Raw genomic sequence first — 16,763 nt, forward strand, 5'->3', positions numbered from 1 at the left:
AGGGAGACGCAGAATCCGAAGCAGGCTCCAGGCTCTGAGCTGTCAGCACAGAGCCCCACGCGGGGCTGGAACTCACAGACCGCGAGATTGTGACCTGAGCCGAAGCTGGCCGCTCAACCAACTGAGCCACCCAGGCGCCCGTGGAAGGATATTTTAAGTGTGAAAAATATTTCATAAAATAGTTACCCCGAAAATATCCCTTTAGAATTACTAGTCATTATTTTTGGGTATTGAGATTATAATCATTTAGATATATTTTATATGTATATTTCAAAATTTCTACTAAAATGAGTCCCATTTTAAACAAGAAAAACATAAAATATTATTTTCATTAAAAGAATAGCCGGGGTACCTGGGTGGCTCCGTCGGTTATGCGTCTGACTCTTAGTTTCGGCTCAGGTCATGATCTCAGAGTTCATGGGTTCACAAAGCCCCTGGTCCGGCTCTGTGCTGACAGTGTAGAGTCTGCTTGGGATTCTCTCTGTGTATCCCTCTCTCTGCCCCTCCTCCTCTTGTGCTATTTCTGTCTCTCTCAAAATAGATAAATAAACTCTAAAAAAAATAAAAAATACCAGGTGAGTGTAAAAATTAAAGCATAAAAAAGGACATCTCTCTGCTCAAGGTAACAAATCATATGAAAATATATTGTGGCTTGGAAAATTTGGATGAATTTTAAAGAGAGTGGAGGTAAAAGTAACTATATTTTTCTGGTTGGTGTGACAGAGGATGTTGAGACGAGAATAACAACGTGCATTCGCAAACAGAAAGTATCATTGGAATAATGTTAAGGGTGATAAGATTGAAACAATATTGTCTATAATAACAAAGTACCTAGTTTCTTACATGGAAACTCAGTTGATACTGTACTAGAAACACATGGGGAATATAAATAACCCAAAAATCAGATGTATGAATCAAATGGAGTAATAATACTTCATAGTTAGGAAGCATTCTCTTGTCTTCATTATCACTGTTTCTTCACATAGAATGGTGTACACAGAAAGTGCTTCTCTAGGTAGAATCCCACATGTTATAAGACAGCAGAGCAGTTATTTTGAACGTTCCTTTAATGAAAGAGGAAACGTGCTTGAAGAGAGCAGATGATCTGCTATGGCTGAAAAGTTCTTGATATCTTTTTCTAACCTTATGGTAAAAGTACCTGTTTTATATTTTTGTGCATAGGTTTGTATTTTGCCCTCCCTCATTCTCTTTCTGTTAACTAAAATGTTACCCTTATTCTTTATATATGGCTGTTTCCAAATCCTACCTTACTATTAAAACTATTTTGATGAAAAAGAAGGGTGATATTTAAATTGTTTATCAACCAGAATGATGTGGGCAATAACTAATCAAATTGATTACTAGAATAGGTACCAATTTGTCAGGATGTTCTACAAACAAACGCCATAGCCATGTAGGTATGTTTTAGCTAAATATCAACCTGCCACAGAAAAGCCAACCCAAACAATGTTAAGGAATTCTGGGTAATTTTTTGACACACACATCTGGGCTGTCCAAATGTGGACTGTTTTTAGACACAACAGGATCCAGGAGCACAAACAATGTTGTCTCTTTCTCTTTGTTCTTCTTTTCTCTGTATTAATTCCAGTTTTAGAAGGGCTCTTACCTTGTGGTGCAAGATGACTTATAATGGCTCCTATTTCCTTAGGAAAAATGAGTATCTCTGTTGGTTGTCTGGTAAAAGTCTTGGGACTAATTTCGAATTGACTCTGATGAGTGTCCATCTTGTGGCCAAGGGGCTGTGATACAGTAAGTACTGAGGACGGAATCCAACTCCATCCAAACCATCAGTCTAAGATTGGGGGAGGAGAGTTTTTGAAGGAAAACCAGGCTGTACCCAAAAGAAGGGGGAAAATTAGTGACCAACTGTGGATGTCTACTCCACTGTGTTTCCTTTGAGCTCTCATAAAACTTTATTACTTTAAGTATTTTTCTAAATTATCAAAGAAATACACTCTCACTTAGAAATCTGAAAGATAAAGTAAAATATAAGAACAAAGTAAAAAAAAATGACATGTTACTGAGTTAGAAATGAAGAAAAAAGTTGTAATGTCTGTAACGGCATAATTCATTGCAAATAGTGAAGTGCAGAAGAGTTAGCTTACTATGACTTAAAATCTGCCAAATTGATTTTATTCTACTCTCTAGTATCTTTAATGTTTTCCTGTGTAAACCAGATTATAGCCACAGTTTTTATTATGGCATTATAAAATAAGACCGATAATAATAAGACCAAGAATTGTTTTTCATAGTGTTACTCAGACTTAGTGTTATTATTTATTTATTTATTTATTTATAATTTTTTTATTTATTTATTTTTGGGAGAGATACAGAGTGTAAGCAGGGGAGGGGCAGAGAGAGAGGGAGACACAGAATCCGAAGCAGGCTCCAAGCTCTGAGCTGTCAGCACAGAGCCCGATGTGGGGCTCCAACCCACAAACTGCAAGATCACAACCTGAACCAAAGTCAGATGCTCAGTGGACTGAGCCACCCAGGCTCCCCTAGTGCTATTCTTTTATTAAAAAAAATTTTTTTTTAGTGTTTATTTCTGAGACAGAGCATGAGTGGGGGAGGGGCGGAGAGAGAGGGAGACACAGAATCAGAAGCAGGCTCCAGGCTCTGAGCTATCAGCACAGAGCCCGATGCGGGGCTGGAACTCACAAACCATGAGATCATGGCCTGAGCTGAAGTCGGTCACTCGACTGAGCCACCCAGGTGCCCCCCTAGTGTTATTTTTTAAATATAAGGTAGGATAAAGTATATAATTTGTATACTGAATTATCAAGTAAATATTAAGTTACATATATACATATACATATAAAATATGTATATATATACATATGTATACATATAAAATACACACACACACACATATATATATATACATATAAAATACACATACTACATACTTTAAATAATGTATATGTTATAAATGTGAAAGACAGGTAAGTTGCATCCAAAAAAGTTGGTTCCTAAAATTTCAAGGTGTCATTAAATCTTAGGAAATTGTAGTGCCACAATCATACATGTCTTTGAAAAAATACTTTGACCAGATAAACCTAACACTGATCCCTGTGCTAGCTCTGTTGGCCTAATACTTAACATTTTAAATTAGTGTTTTGGGGCGTTAACCCAAATGAGTGACCCTTTTTGGGATTCTTGAGTCAAAAAGTACAGCCATGACTGAACAAGAACTTTATCTTTGACAATCCGCTACAGCACTATCTAGTAGAAATGTAATGAAACTCACAAATATGCACTACATATGTCATTTAAAAGTTTCTATTACTCACATCAAAAACAAGTGAAATTAATTGTGAGAATATATTTTATTTAACCTAGTGTGTCCAAAGTATTATCAACATGTAATCAATATAAAACATTTTAATGACATATTTCACATTCTCTTTTTCATGTTAATTTTTAAAAATCCAGTGTGGATTTTATACTTACAGCACATCTTAATTTGGACTAACTGCATTTCAAGTGCTCAATAGGCACATACGTTCACAGATCTACTAGGCAAGCGAGAGTTATTTAGTCAATAAGCCAAGATGATAATGATGATGATAATAATAAAAATCTGAATAGAGACCTGATTTCCTAGTGCATTCCTTGACAAATTTAGTCCTCAGCCTGACTACATAAAATTGGATCTACCATGTGAAATTGGACAAGATTATCTGTTGAGGTTGTGTAAGCAGGCTACAGGGAATTTTGGCTTTACTGTAGACTATTTTCATGTATGTTACTTATACTGAATTTACACATAACTCATGTTTGTAAATTTCAGGTACCCAACATTATTTAGCTAAACATCCTTACCCTTAATTCCAAAGCATAATGATTTAAAGTCAATACAGTCACTCACAACATACCCAGTAGCAGCAAGGGAAAGTTCAAGGTCTTGGAAGTACAACAGTAGGCTTCAAAGTGATTAGTAGGGTGTTGTTTTCCTGGTGTAATGGCATGTTATACACATTGTAATCAATAAAGGTACAGTTGGAGAAAGACTTCTGCATCTTGGCTTATTTTAAATGGCCTCTTTTAACACTTGTTTTATTTAGGTCATGAAAAAAGAATTTTAGTATAAACCAATACCCAAAAGTTGTGGCAAGAAATGAGCTTGGTTCTGAATCACTGCAAATCTGGGGAAGTATGGGGAAGATACAATAGACATATAAGTTGGTTTTATGTTTTTTAAGAAATAAATCTAAAGCTAGTTAGGTGGATCAATTACTTAAGCAAATTTATTGGGTTGCACTGTACATATATTAAATGGAAAGAGTAAATGGGACAGGCCTATATTTTAAACTAATGCATAAAATCAATAGGTACCAAGTAACTCTTCAACCTGACTATATTTATAATGACTTCATGTTCCACAAAATTGTTCCTGTTCAACTGTTCCTGTTCCATTTTACCTCACTTTTGGCTTAATAAGCATATTCCATGTCTAAGATATATCTATTTCTATCTCAAAAATCAACAAACAATACCACTTAAACTTTGGGAAAAGTTTCCAAGCTAGATCCAGTGGTCATGAAATTTTCCCACATAAGGTAGAATTTGGAGCCAAGAAAAAAATATTTATGTTCAATGTCATTTTTTCTCCAAATTATCACCATGCTTGCTTACCAGGATCTGGTATGGATTTAGATTGTTATCCCTTAACTACAAGAGAGAGTACATTGATACCATTTCTGAACTGGGAAAGTCATATCACAAGTGTTGAATGAGGTATATACATGTTAGCATGTATTATGAGTACTGAATACTTGCCAGGCTACCTTGAGGAAAATATTTATGACAGAATTTAGGAATGCTGGATATTGTATTGACTCACATATATTAAATTTCAACAGAAATAGAGATTCTTTGTCTTATAATTTATGGCACTTTATTGTTTTTTTCATTGTGGAAAAATCTTTAAGAAAAAAAATGTAGTTAACAAAAAAAACTTAAGTCCCACCTAGCAAAGTATACCCAAAAGGAAATTACAGTACAGGTAAGTTTTAAGTCAAATCCTCACCAATTCCTACAGTATTAGTAATGAGTCTCAATTTTCAAAACTCACTTATTTTTAAAAGCTTAAACTTAACCTAAAAGACTTTAAAGGAAAATAAACTAGAATGAACAAACATGAGAAATGTTTGTCTTTGAATGAGGGATCTAGCACCTTGAGTTGTCCAAAAAAGTATGTCTCCCCAATGTGTTCACGGCAATGTGGTGTAAAAGATCCATTCAATGTACTTAAAACCACTTTAACTCAGATAACATCACTCTGAAATACACAACCAAAATGTTACTTGAGAAAAGCTGAAAATAGTTTTAGTTTACTCATTATCACATGCTAGAAGAAAGTTTGCATGAGAAAACACTGCAAAGGTAATTTTTTAATCCAGATTTCACAAACTCATGGTGCAAAATGGGTCCCACAGCTTCTTCTAAGAGTAATAATTGCTTTTCACTGCTTGTTGTATGCCTGTGAAAATTTGATTGCAATAGTGCAAATGTTCCTACAAAACTAATCATATCCACCCATGCTGTTCTGGCCTCAATAGCCAGCCCCATAACAGCCACTCACAGACTGGCTCTCGAGGCCACTGTAAGTAGGCTGGGCTGACACTCCTATGCCTTGCATCATCTGGCTGCTATATGCCCCATTGCTGGCCCCAGGAGTGGAATTCAGGAAAAGGTCTATGTGCCTGTGTTGCGTGTTGGCCTGGTCTTTGGACATAGCTGCCACAGCTTTTTCGTGAGTGGCAAACTCAACATCAGCTCCGCCGGTCACGCTTCCATCAGACCCAGTCTCAATATGCACTCTCACAGGGTTGAGCGGAGAGAAGTTGTAAGTGTCGTTCTCTGTGGGTGTGTATGGCAGCCCTCTCATGTGGACACTGTCCAGTGCTACTCCCGACAGTGAACTCCCTGTCTCCATACCTGTGGTCATCCGTGCCTGAGGGACAATAGCTGAGGTCTCTCCCAAACACATCAGTGGTAAGCTGTAGCCATCGCTGAGGCTGCCGTTGTCCTCAGAGCCCCCATAGCCTGCACTATAATCACCAGACTTCATCCTCTCCAGGCCCGCTTGCTTGATGATGCCAATACACCTCCTGGCTCTGCCAGGATGATCTTGGGGCCTTGGCTGCTGTATAGACATGAACTTCACAGGGGGATCCGAGTATGACCTAACTTCTTCCTGACTGCTTTTGAACACTTCAGCATACCTGCACCTTATTCTCTCCTTATGCTTCCTTAGGGCTTTCTCAGCTAACTCCTGTGAGGCAAAACTACACAAAGGCTTCCCCTCTAATCTTGTCCCTGAGGTCCACAGGCAATGTGATCCTGCTTGGCATAATTTCCAACCCTGAGAACTGAACAATTTCTTTCTCGGTGCCTCCAAATGGGGGAGCTTGAAGCCGCACGAAGCCATCATTGGCGGTGTCAGCACCGTTTGGACCACGGGGCTTCAACACTCAGTCCATCTCAGTTCTGTGGTATGCTTTCCCTGTCTTTTTTAAGGGCCGTTTTTACATGGCCCTTACCACTCTCACCAAAAGCCTCACCACTCTGCCTGCCTTCTCTAGAGTAGATGAAATGAACACCTGCAGCCCCATCATGTATTGTGCAGTCAGAAAGGAAATTCTGCACATCCTCAACAGAGCAGGATCAGGGCAGGCCATGGAGCTTGACCACAAAGCCTTCACCTCCCTCGGGGCGCAGCCTCATGGACACTTGAGAGAACAGAGGTCAAATAAGCTTGGATGCAGCTTTTTTGTGGCTTAAAGAACAACTCTAGGATAAGGGTGGGATGCCCACAGTTGGAGACACTTCTGGTAGGTGACAAATTGCTGAGGGGAGCAGGACTGGTCAAACAAGTGCAGTTTACAGTCAAAGAACCCTTAATTCTGCCTGACACTTGAAAACGCAGAGGGCTCCAGGAAAGTCCAGGTGCATCTCCTTCTGTTACTAGCCTGAAATGGAAACTCAACTGGCTGTAGGCAAAGGTTTCATAGGAGGATTGAAACTGAGCTTTTAAGCTTGCAGCCCTAGGCCTCCAGGGGCGCATCTGAGCAATGTGTCTGTGGGAAGCACAGTGAATGAAGGTCACAGGCACTGACAGGTGCAGGAGGAGCTCACTGAAATAGGCTGACAGCAGGCTTGTGGCACTTTCTGAATGAGAGGATGAAAAGCAAGAATCGTCATCAATTATGGAAAATTATCCCTCGGAAGTAAATATTCCCTCTTTCCAATTCTCTTCATTTTCTCCACCTGGAATTCCAATGATAAAGACTTTAACCAATTCTCTATGACTTTTAATCTCTCAAAAATATATTTTGGGGTGCCTAGGTGGCTCAGTCGGGTGAGCGTCCGACTTAGGCTCAGGTCATGATCTCACAGTTTGTGGGTTTGAGCCCCGCATCGGGCTCTGTGCTGACAGGTCTGAGCCTGGAGCCTGCTTCAGATTCTGTGTCTCCCTCTCTCTCTTCCCCTCCCCTGCTCGCACTCTGTCTGTCTCTCAAAAATGAATAAACATAAAAAAAAAACTTTTAAAAAATATGTATCTTAAATGTATATATTTTTAATTTTAGAGAGAGGGAGAGAGCACTAGCAGGTGCGAGGGGTGGGGAGGGGGAAGGGGAGGGGAAGGAAGAGAGTGTGAGAGAGAGAAAATCCTAAGCAAGCTCTACCGCTGAGCATGGAGAGGCACCTCTGTCCTGTCTTTAATGTGTGTGAGTGCTGCATTCTGGATGATTTCAGCAGATCCATCTTTCAGTCTACTAATTATTTATTATTTTAGCTCTGCTTAATCTACTGTGTAACCCATACAGCTTAAAAAGAAACATTTGTGAAAGGGAGGCCTGGGTGGCTCAGTCCCTTAAGTCACCCACTCTTGATTCCGCCTCAGGTCATGATGTCACAGTTGGTGGGATCAGTCCCACATAGGGCTCTGTGCTGACAGTGCAGTACCTGTTTGGGATTCTCTCTCTCTCTCCCTTCCCCGCTTGTGAACGCACGGTCTTTCTCTCAAAATAAATAAATAAACCTTATAAAAAATGTTTAAAATAAACATTTATAAAGATCTTTGTATGCTGAGTTTTTTATATGGTATCTTGTTTTTTTGAAGAAAACATGAAATACTCATACATATGAGTGTAGAGCTTATTAATCATACTGAATATATTTTTCAGTGGGTTGCTTTCGGGTGCTACTTTTTCAGTTTTTTATTCTTTTCTGTCTACTTCCTGTGTTTAGAAATTATATGTCCTCTTGCTAATCATTTAGTGGTTAACACACATTTAATTGTGGTAAAATGACATTACATTCATCATAATCATTTTAAAGTACAATTCAGTGGCATTAACTATATTTACAATGCACAGCCAGCCCAAATTGCACACAATGTACAATTAGAACTATATATTTCCAAAATTTTTCATCACTCTAAATGGAAACTTGTACCCACTAAGCAGTCGTTCCCAAGGTACCTGGGTAGCTCATTCGGTTAAGTGTCCAACTTCAGGTCAGGTCATGATCTCACAGTTCATGGGTTTGAACCCCATGTGGGGTTCTGTGCTGACAGCTCGGAGCCTGGAGCCTATTTTGGATTCTGTGTCTCCATCTCTCCCTGTCCCTCCCCTGCCTGTGCTCTGTTTCTCTCTCAAAAATAAATGTTTTAAGAAATGTAACCAGTCGTTCCCAATTCCCCTCTCCCCCCAGCCCCTGGCAACCACAAATTAGCTTTCTGTCTCTATGGATTAGCCTATTATGTACATTTCATGTAAATGGCATCATACAGTATGTGGTCCTTTGTATCTGGCTTGTTTCACTGAGTGTAAGGTTTTCAAGGTGCATCCATGTTGTAGCATGTATCAGTAACATATGCAATAATTGTCTTTATGGCTGAATAATATTCTATTGAATGGATATCTCACATTTTGTTTATTCATTTATCTGGTGATAGACATTTGAGTTGTTTTTACCTTCTGGCTATCGTAAATAGAGCTACTATGAACATTCTTAACTTTTTGTTTGAACACCTATGTGTAATTCTTTTGGGTGTATATCTATGAGGGAAATTACTGGGTTATGTGGTAATTCCATGTTTACATTTTTGAGGAAGCACCAAATTGTTTTCCACAGCACTGTACAATTTTATATTTTTACCAGAAATCCATAAGATTTATAGTTTTTCTACATCCTTGCAAATACTTGTTATTTTCCTTTTTCTTTTTTTTTTTTTTTACTACAAATAGTTTCTCAGTGTGCTTTTCATTTGCATTTTCTAAATGACTAATTCAGTTAGCATGTTTTCATGTGTTTGTTCCCTATTTGGATATCTGGAGAAATGTCCATTTTTAAATTGGGTTTGTGTCTGCTGTTGAGTTGTAAGAGTTCTTTATATACTCTGGATACTAGACGTTTATCAGATACATGATTTGCAAATATTTTCTCCCAGTTTCTGGATGGTCTTTTCACTTTTAGAGTATCCTTTGATGGATGAAAGGGTTTTTTCAAATGTTTAAAGTTTATTTATTAATTTATTTTTTGAGAGAGATAGAGAGAGAGAGAGAGGGAGAGAGAAAGAGCACAAGTAGAGGAATGGCAGAGAGAGTGGAAGAGAGAGAATCCCAAACAGCCTCCGTGCTGTCTGCATGCAGAGCCTCATGGAGCTTGATATCATGAACTGTGAGATCATGACCTGAGCTGAAATCAGAGCCAGATGCTTAACTGACTGAATCACCCAGGCTCCCCTATGCATGAAAGTTTTTAATTTTTATGAAATCTAGCTTATCTATTTTTTCCCTCATTGCTTGTATTTTTGGGGTCACATTTAATAAACCATTAACAAAGGGGGACCTAGGTGGCTCAGTCTGCTAAGCATCAGACTCTCGATTTCAGCTCAGGTCATTATCTCCTGGTCCATGAGTTCGAGCCCTGAGTTGTCTGAAGCCTGCTTGGTATTCTATGTCCTCCTCTCTCTCTGTCCCTTCCTCAGCTCATGCTCTGTCTCTCTCTGAAAATGGTAAACAAGAAAGAAAGAAAGAAAGAAAGAAAGAAAGAAAGAAAGAAACCATTGACAAACAATTGCCAAAGCCAAGAAAATTTTCCCATTTTCTTCTAAGAATTTTATTGCTGTAGAGCTTAAATTTTGATCTGTTAACTATTTTGAGTTAGTTTTTGCACATCATTCTTTTACATGTGAATATCTAGTTGTCCCAGCACCATTTGTTGAAGAGACTCTTCACCATTGAATAGTCCTATGGAACTTGCTGAAAATCAATTATAAAGCCTCTCTTCTACCCTACTCCCCCCGCAAAATTGCACTCCCTAGCTCTCCCTCCTAGGTTTTTGGCATTTCTTTTGTTTGTCCCAGCTTTCTCCCCTAGCCTCCTACCCCCAGGCAACAGCAACCTGCTCATTTTATTTGTTTTCATTGTTTTTGAGGACCACATAGCCACTCCACTCTGATAGAGTTCAGAGTTAGGCAAAACAAAGGGGAGACTCTTGCATAAGTCTTTGAAGGGAACTCTAGCAAGGTCAAAACAGAGAAACACAGTTCCTTGGGAATCAGACCCTTTCTGTTCTTCTGGTTCCAGGTACCCACCCTGGGAATGCAGGCTGCCATTTTCAAGAATGCCACCATGACAGGAAAGAGGATGGAGCTAGAAGTTAGAATATCACAAAGAACTCTTACCTTATTTTGGAGGCTTTTCTGCTGGCTGAGTCTGTGCTTGGTTGCTGTAGACCTTCTGTTCTCTTCCAGGGTTGTGATTATAACAGGGTTTGTTTAGTTTTGTTTTGCCAAACATTTAGGGGTTTAGGGGCAGGATGGCTCCTGGAGGTCCATACTCTGCCATATTTTCTTCTATCACTCTACCCTATATATTTTGACATGCATGTCAAATTTAACAAAGTCTAAAAGATTTTACCCTTCTCTCAAAAATATAAGGTTTTAAAAATGCTTTCATTCTAATTCCTCCTGCCCAACTTACAGGCTATTTTCTTCCATTATCTTAGTTTTTGGCTGCTTATATATCTTCCATGATAATAATGGTTATGATAATGGCAATGAGGATGATGATGACTGTTACAATGCTTAATTAAATTTTCTCTTATTTGCCAACATAATTCCTCATTATTCCATGGTAAATCACAAAGTCTCCATATCTTCACAGTCCGATGTGGTCGCCATTAGCCACATATGGCTATTTTACACTTGAGATGTGGTTAGTAAGGCTGAGGAACTAAATATTGTTTTTTCTGAGTCAGTGTAAATTTATATTTAGAAAAAAGGAGTGGAAAATCATTTTCTGTTAAACACGCATGTATTATTGTCATAGGACTCCATTTCACTTTAAATATCAGCATTGCAATTTCAGTGTGTTGTAAATATAAAATACACACTGGATTTCAAAGACTTATTATGAAAACATAAATGTAAACTATCTCATCAGTAATTTGTATTACTCAGTAATTTTTTAAAATGATATTTTTAATACATTTGGCTAAACAAACTATTAACATCAATTTTTCACCTTTTGTTTTCAATGGTCATAATGCGACTACCAGAGAATATAGGATTACGTATATGTTTCTATTAATAGTGCTGCTCCAATCAATGTGATTTCCATCTCTCTGATATATATATAAAATTTAGAATTTCCCTTACTGAAGGTGACAAGCTCTCTATGTTGTCTAAAATGTCTATTTTATTTTCATATTTCAAAGATAGTTTCTTTGGGTATAGAATGCTAAGTTGATATTTATTTTCTTTCAACACATTGAAGATATACACCATTCTACTGTCTTCTGGCTTACACTGTTACCTTCAGGAAGTAAACATTCAGCCTAGTTGCCATTTCTATGTTAACAATCATTCATTATCCTCTCGATAGTTTTTTTTTTTTAATTTTTTTTTTTAACGTTTATTTTTGAGACAGACAGACAGAGACAGAGCATGAACGGGGGAGGGTCAGAGAGAGAGGGAGACACAGAATCTGAAACAGGCTCCAGGCTCTGAGCCATCAGCACAGAGCCCGACGCGGGGCTGGAACTCACGGACCATGAGATCATGACCTGAGCCGAAGTCGGATGCTCAACCGACTGAGCCACCCAGGCGCCCCTCCTCTCGATAGTTTTAAGATCTCCTTTAAGTTGATGTTCTCCTGTGCTGTGTCTAGATGTAGATTTCTTTTTATTTATCCTACTTGGAATATATTAGGTTTCTTTGAACTGAGGTTTTGTGATTTTCAATAATTCTGGAAATTCCAAGCCGTATCTCTTTACAGAGATCCTCTTTCCCATTCTTTCTATTTTTCCCCTTTTGGAACCCTAAATAGATATACATGAGACCATCTATTTCTAGATTTCATGTGTTTTCACTTTTCTTCATAGTTTTTATTTATCTTTCTTAGCTACATTCTATTACTCTATTGTTTAATCAACACTGAGTATTTTTATTTCATCTATTGTATATTTTACTTCCAGAAGTGCTGTTAGGTTCTTTTTGGTCATTTGTTGCTCATATATTCAAGCTTCTCATTTAACTCTTTAAATATGTTAATTATAATATTTTTCTATATCTGACATTGTCACTATCTGATTTCTGTGGGTTTGTTTCTGCAGCTGTTATTTCTACTTGTTTTCATTCATGTTATCTTCTTTTTCTTAAAGTGTATTTTATGAGGGGTACCTGGGTGGCTCAGTCAGTTGAGCGTCTGACTTCACCTCAGGTCTGATCTCACTGTTCATGGGTTCAAGCCCCGCATTGGGCTCTGTGCTGACAGCTCAGAGCCTGGAGCCTGCTTTGGATTCTGTGTCTCCCTCTCTCTCTTCCCCTCCGCCACTCACACTCTGGGTCTCTCTCTCTCTCTCTCAAAAATAAACATTAAAACATTTTTTTAATGTATTTTATGAAATTTAAGTGTAAGCTGCATTATTCCTAGGACTACATCTTTAGGAATTTTTTGAAACTCAAACTAAAGGTAAAATCATCAAAGAGGATTCTTATTTGCTTTTGCCAGCCACCTGGGGGACATTGTTAACCCAGAACCACTTTAATTTTTCCACTTAGGTATTTTTTTTATCATATAAGTAATATGAATGTGCAACAAAACCTGCAGGTGTATTGGTTTATGGATACAAATTTTTTGAAGAGGATTTTTTTCCTCCTCCATCAAATGGAAAGGCTGCATTAGGGCAACTTCCTGGCTTTCTCCTTCTATGTAGCGGGTTTATTTCTAATTCATTATTACACTGATAGAGGTAGGCTGTGTGTGTGTGTGTGTGTGTGTGTGTGTGTGTGTGTTGCAGTTTAAGATCCCTTATTAGGTTCCTAACTCAGGTGGGCCCAAAACTCCAACTTCTGTTACCTCATGTAGAAGAGTCTCATGTAGAAATTGAAATGAAACCTCAGGGTCTCCAGGTGGGCAACAGAAATCTTCAGGGCAACAGCCAGTTTTGGTGTCATTTTCCTTTTAGGATTTCAATTTTCAGTGCATTTTGAGGACCTGCAAATTCTTTGCTTTTGTGTCAGTGCAATAATGTGCTAAAAATATTTTCTTTATATAGTATCCAGCATTTAAATGCTTTCAATTAGTGGATCATTCAGTGTATTTTATCTGTCATAATGTTAGGAAATAAAATGATCTTTTGTTCCTTCTCATGGATTTCATTCCATCTTTTATTTCTCATGTATTTTTAACATAATTATTTTATAGTTTATATCCAATAATTCTTATATCTAAAATTTTTGACAGTCTAATTCTCTGTGTTGTGCTTTTGTTGTTTCTGTTGACCCTTGTTCATGGGTCAACCTTCTTTTCTCATGTGTTTTGGATGGTGAAATATGGGTAGCAGGGCTTCATATATGGGAGTCTTGTGAGGGAGACATCCCTTCATGCAGGATTATTTTCCTCTTTTAGGTAGCGTGGCCATTTACCAGTCTGGGCTATTTTAAGTGTTGTTGCTTTGGGATTTCTGGGATTATATGTGTATAAAATCCAACACCAAACTCCTTTGAAGGCAGGCTTGAGCTATTAATTCTTTGACAGTCATGTTATACTCCTGCTCAGAGCCCAGGTTGGGATTCATGCATTTTCTTGCCTTCTTTTGCTGGTAGTAGGAAGTCTTGGTTTGTGTCTTGTTTCCTTGAGGATATAGCCTTCCTACATCTGTGCTTTGATCTCAATTGCATGTCCCTCCTGGCTAGTCCCCAAGGTCTTGCTTGCTTCCTATCCCTCTCATGGCTGCTAAACGTTAGCCTCTTGGTTTCAGGATCAGGAGAAGGTACAAGATCAACCCTGGTTTACCATCAGTCCATCTTGCCACTCTGATTTCCAGCAACCTGGTCTGTGAGGCCTTCTAGTTCCTTTTATATCTCATTGTTGATTTATTTTCTCTTTATAAATTTATTTTTGACAGAGATTTATTTGTTTCATTATTTTGACCCAAGAATCAGCTCAGACTTTTTAAGATTCCACTGTTTTGCTGTATTCTGACGTTAAAACTTAATTTTTTATCCTGCTTTTCGTTGTTTTATTCTGTTTTGTTTTTATCTTTGTTATTGTTCTTTGTTTTTCTTATTAATTATTTCCACACTTTTACTTGTAAGCTTTCCCACACATTCTGTTTTGGATACATTTTGTTGGCATATATTGGCTATCTTCACTTAGCACGTGTTGCACATCTTTAAGTCAACAACTAGTGGAATTAAAACGTGATATATATTGTTCAAGTAACTGAAGATAAAAACTAATAAGCATAGTTTATGTTACAAAAGATTAAAACAGTAAGTGAAAGGAATCACAGAACCTACTTTCATTAAAGGGAATAAAACATTTGTTATCTACCAGTTATAGAATAGGGAATGGTTTGAATCTTTATTTAGTATAGAAGTTTAAATAACTTATAACTGATGTATTTCTTTAAAAATTTTTTTTAAGTTTCTTTATTTATTTTGAGAGAGACAGAGACAGTGTGAGTGGGGGAGGGGCAGAAAGAGAGGAAGAGAGAGAGAATCCCAAGCAGACTCCACACTGTCAGCACAGAGCCTGATGCAGGGCTCAAACTCACAAAATGAGATCAAGACCTGCACCTAAACCAAGAGTCAGGTGCTTAACTGACTGAGCCACCCAGGTGAGCCCTATAACTGATATATTTCATGCTTTCTGTTCTTTGTTTTTGCTTTTGCCTTGTTACTGGTTTTTGTATTCTGCTTTTTGCTAAACTAGTATGACTATTTAGATTGTATTTTATGACCGAGAATATGAACACTTTTTAGAAATATTCTCCTGACACTTGAAAATAAAGATTTTACATAGCTAACTATATATTTGTTCAATGTATTTATATTATTCTTCTATATGTGACTTTCTATCTTTGTAGATATGTCAAAGCAGGAAAAGGTATATTAAAGTCTCCCATAAAAACTATATTTTTGTATTTTTCTCCTTGTTTTGCAACCCGTTTCTGATGTGTGGGGTGTGTGTATTTGTGAATCTGGGACCATAGTTTACAGTCTGTTAAGGTTCATGATTTTTATATCTTTATTGAATATTGTACCTTTAAAAATTTTTTTTAATGTTTATTTATTTTTTGAAGGGGGGGGAGAGAGAGAGCAAGCGAGTGTGCGTGAGCACGAGCAGAGGAAGGGCAGAGAGAGAAGGAGACATAGAATCCGAAGCAGGCTTCAGGCTCTGAGCTGTCAACACAGAGCCTGATGCGGGGCTCGAACCCATGGACTGTGAGATCATGACCTGAGCTGAAGTTGGACACTCAACCGACTGAGCCACCCAGGCATCCCGAATATTATACCTTTTGATTTTTAAATCTTGAATTACATAGTATTTTACCCCCCCACCCCAAATATTCAACCTATATTTATAGCCAATTGTAAATATCAGAAGTAAGGTATCATCTTTTATATTTTCTTTATGTAAAATGAGAAACTTAACACACCTTTACCCACTTTCATTCATTCAATCAAAAAATACTTCTTGAATACCTATCATGATTCCCTAGGCACTATTCCAATTGTGAAAAATAAGTATAAAAGTCCCTGCCATCTTGGAGTTTAATTCTAGTGGAGAGAGACAGATAATAAACAATAAGTAAGCAAGTAAATGACCATATTTCATTGATTCAAAGAAGTATATTTTTTCCCCCACAATTTAATGTCTTTGAAATCAGGATGTCTTTACAATGGATGATTCATCATGTTCAATTGGCTGTGCTTTTTTGGGTAGAATATTTTAAAAATGGTAAGACTCGAGCGCCTGGGTGGCTCAGTCAGTTGAATGTCTGATCTCATGGTTTGTAAGTTGGAGCCTTGCATCAGGCTTACTGCTATCAGCCTGTCAGGGGAGATCCCGCTTTGGATCCTGTCCCCCTCTCTCTGCCCCTCCCCCACTTGCACTCTCTCAAAAATAAATAAACATTAAAAGAAATGGTGAGCCTTATAATTAGTGATGTGTTATATTAAATGAAATATTATAGTATATCCAATGGTGATAAATGCTGTGGAGGAAACGAAGGTGGAGAAGGGGTATGGACATTTCTGGAGAAGTGTTGCATTTTTAAGTAGGATGATCAGGGATGCCTGCCTCCCTGAGAAGGTGACTTCTGAGCAAAGACCTTAAAGAGATGAGAGAGTGAGTAGGACCACTGCGTGCAGTTGTGCAGGTCATACACTGCTTTACTTTCATGATTACCATTCATATGGATTATGTGAAGAG

At 37.9% G+C, this 16,763-nt stretch overlaps 1 pseudogene; it reads right to left on the bottom strand.

The window, feature by feature from the left end:
- Window positions 1-5,548: 5,548 nt before the first annotated feature.
- Window positions 5,549-6,877, bottom strand: LOC106967432 (heterogeneous nuclear ribonucleoprotein F-like; annotated as a pseudogene).
- Window positions 6,878-16,763: the final 9,886 nt, after the last annotated feature.

The sequence above is a fragment of the Acinonyx jubatus genome, chromosome B4 (genome assembly GCF_027475565.1).
Source record: "Acinonyx jubatus isolate Ajub_Pintada_27869175 chromosome B4, VMU_Ajub_asm_v1.0, whole genome shotgun sequence".
NCBI classification, from domain to species: domain Eukaryota; kingdom Metazoa; phylum Chordata; class Mammalia; order Carnivora; family Felidae; genus Acinonyx; species Acinonyx jubatus.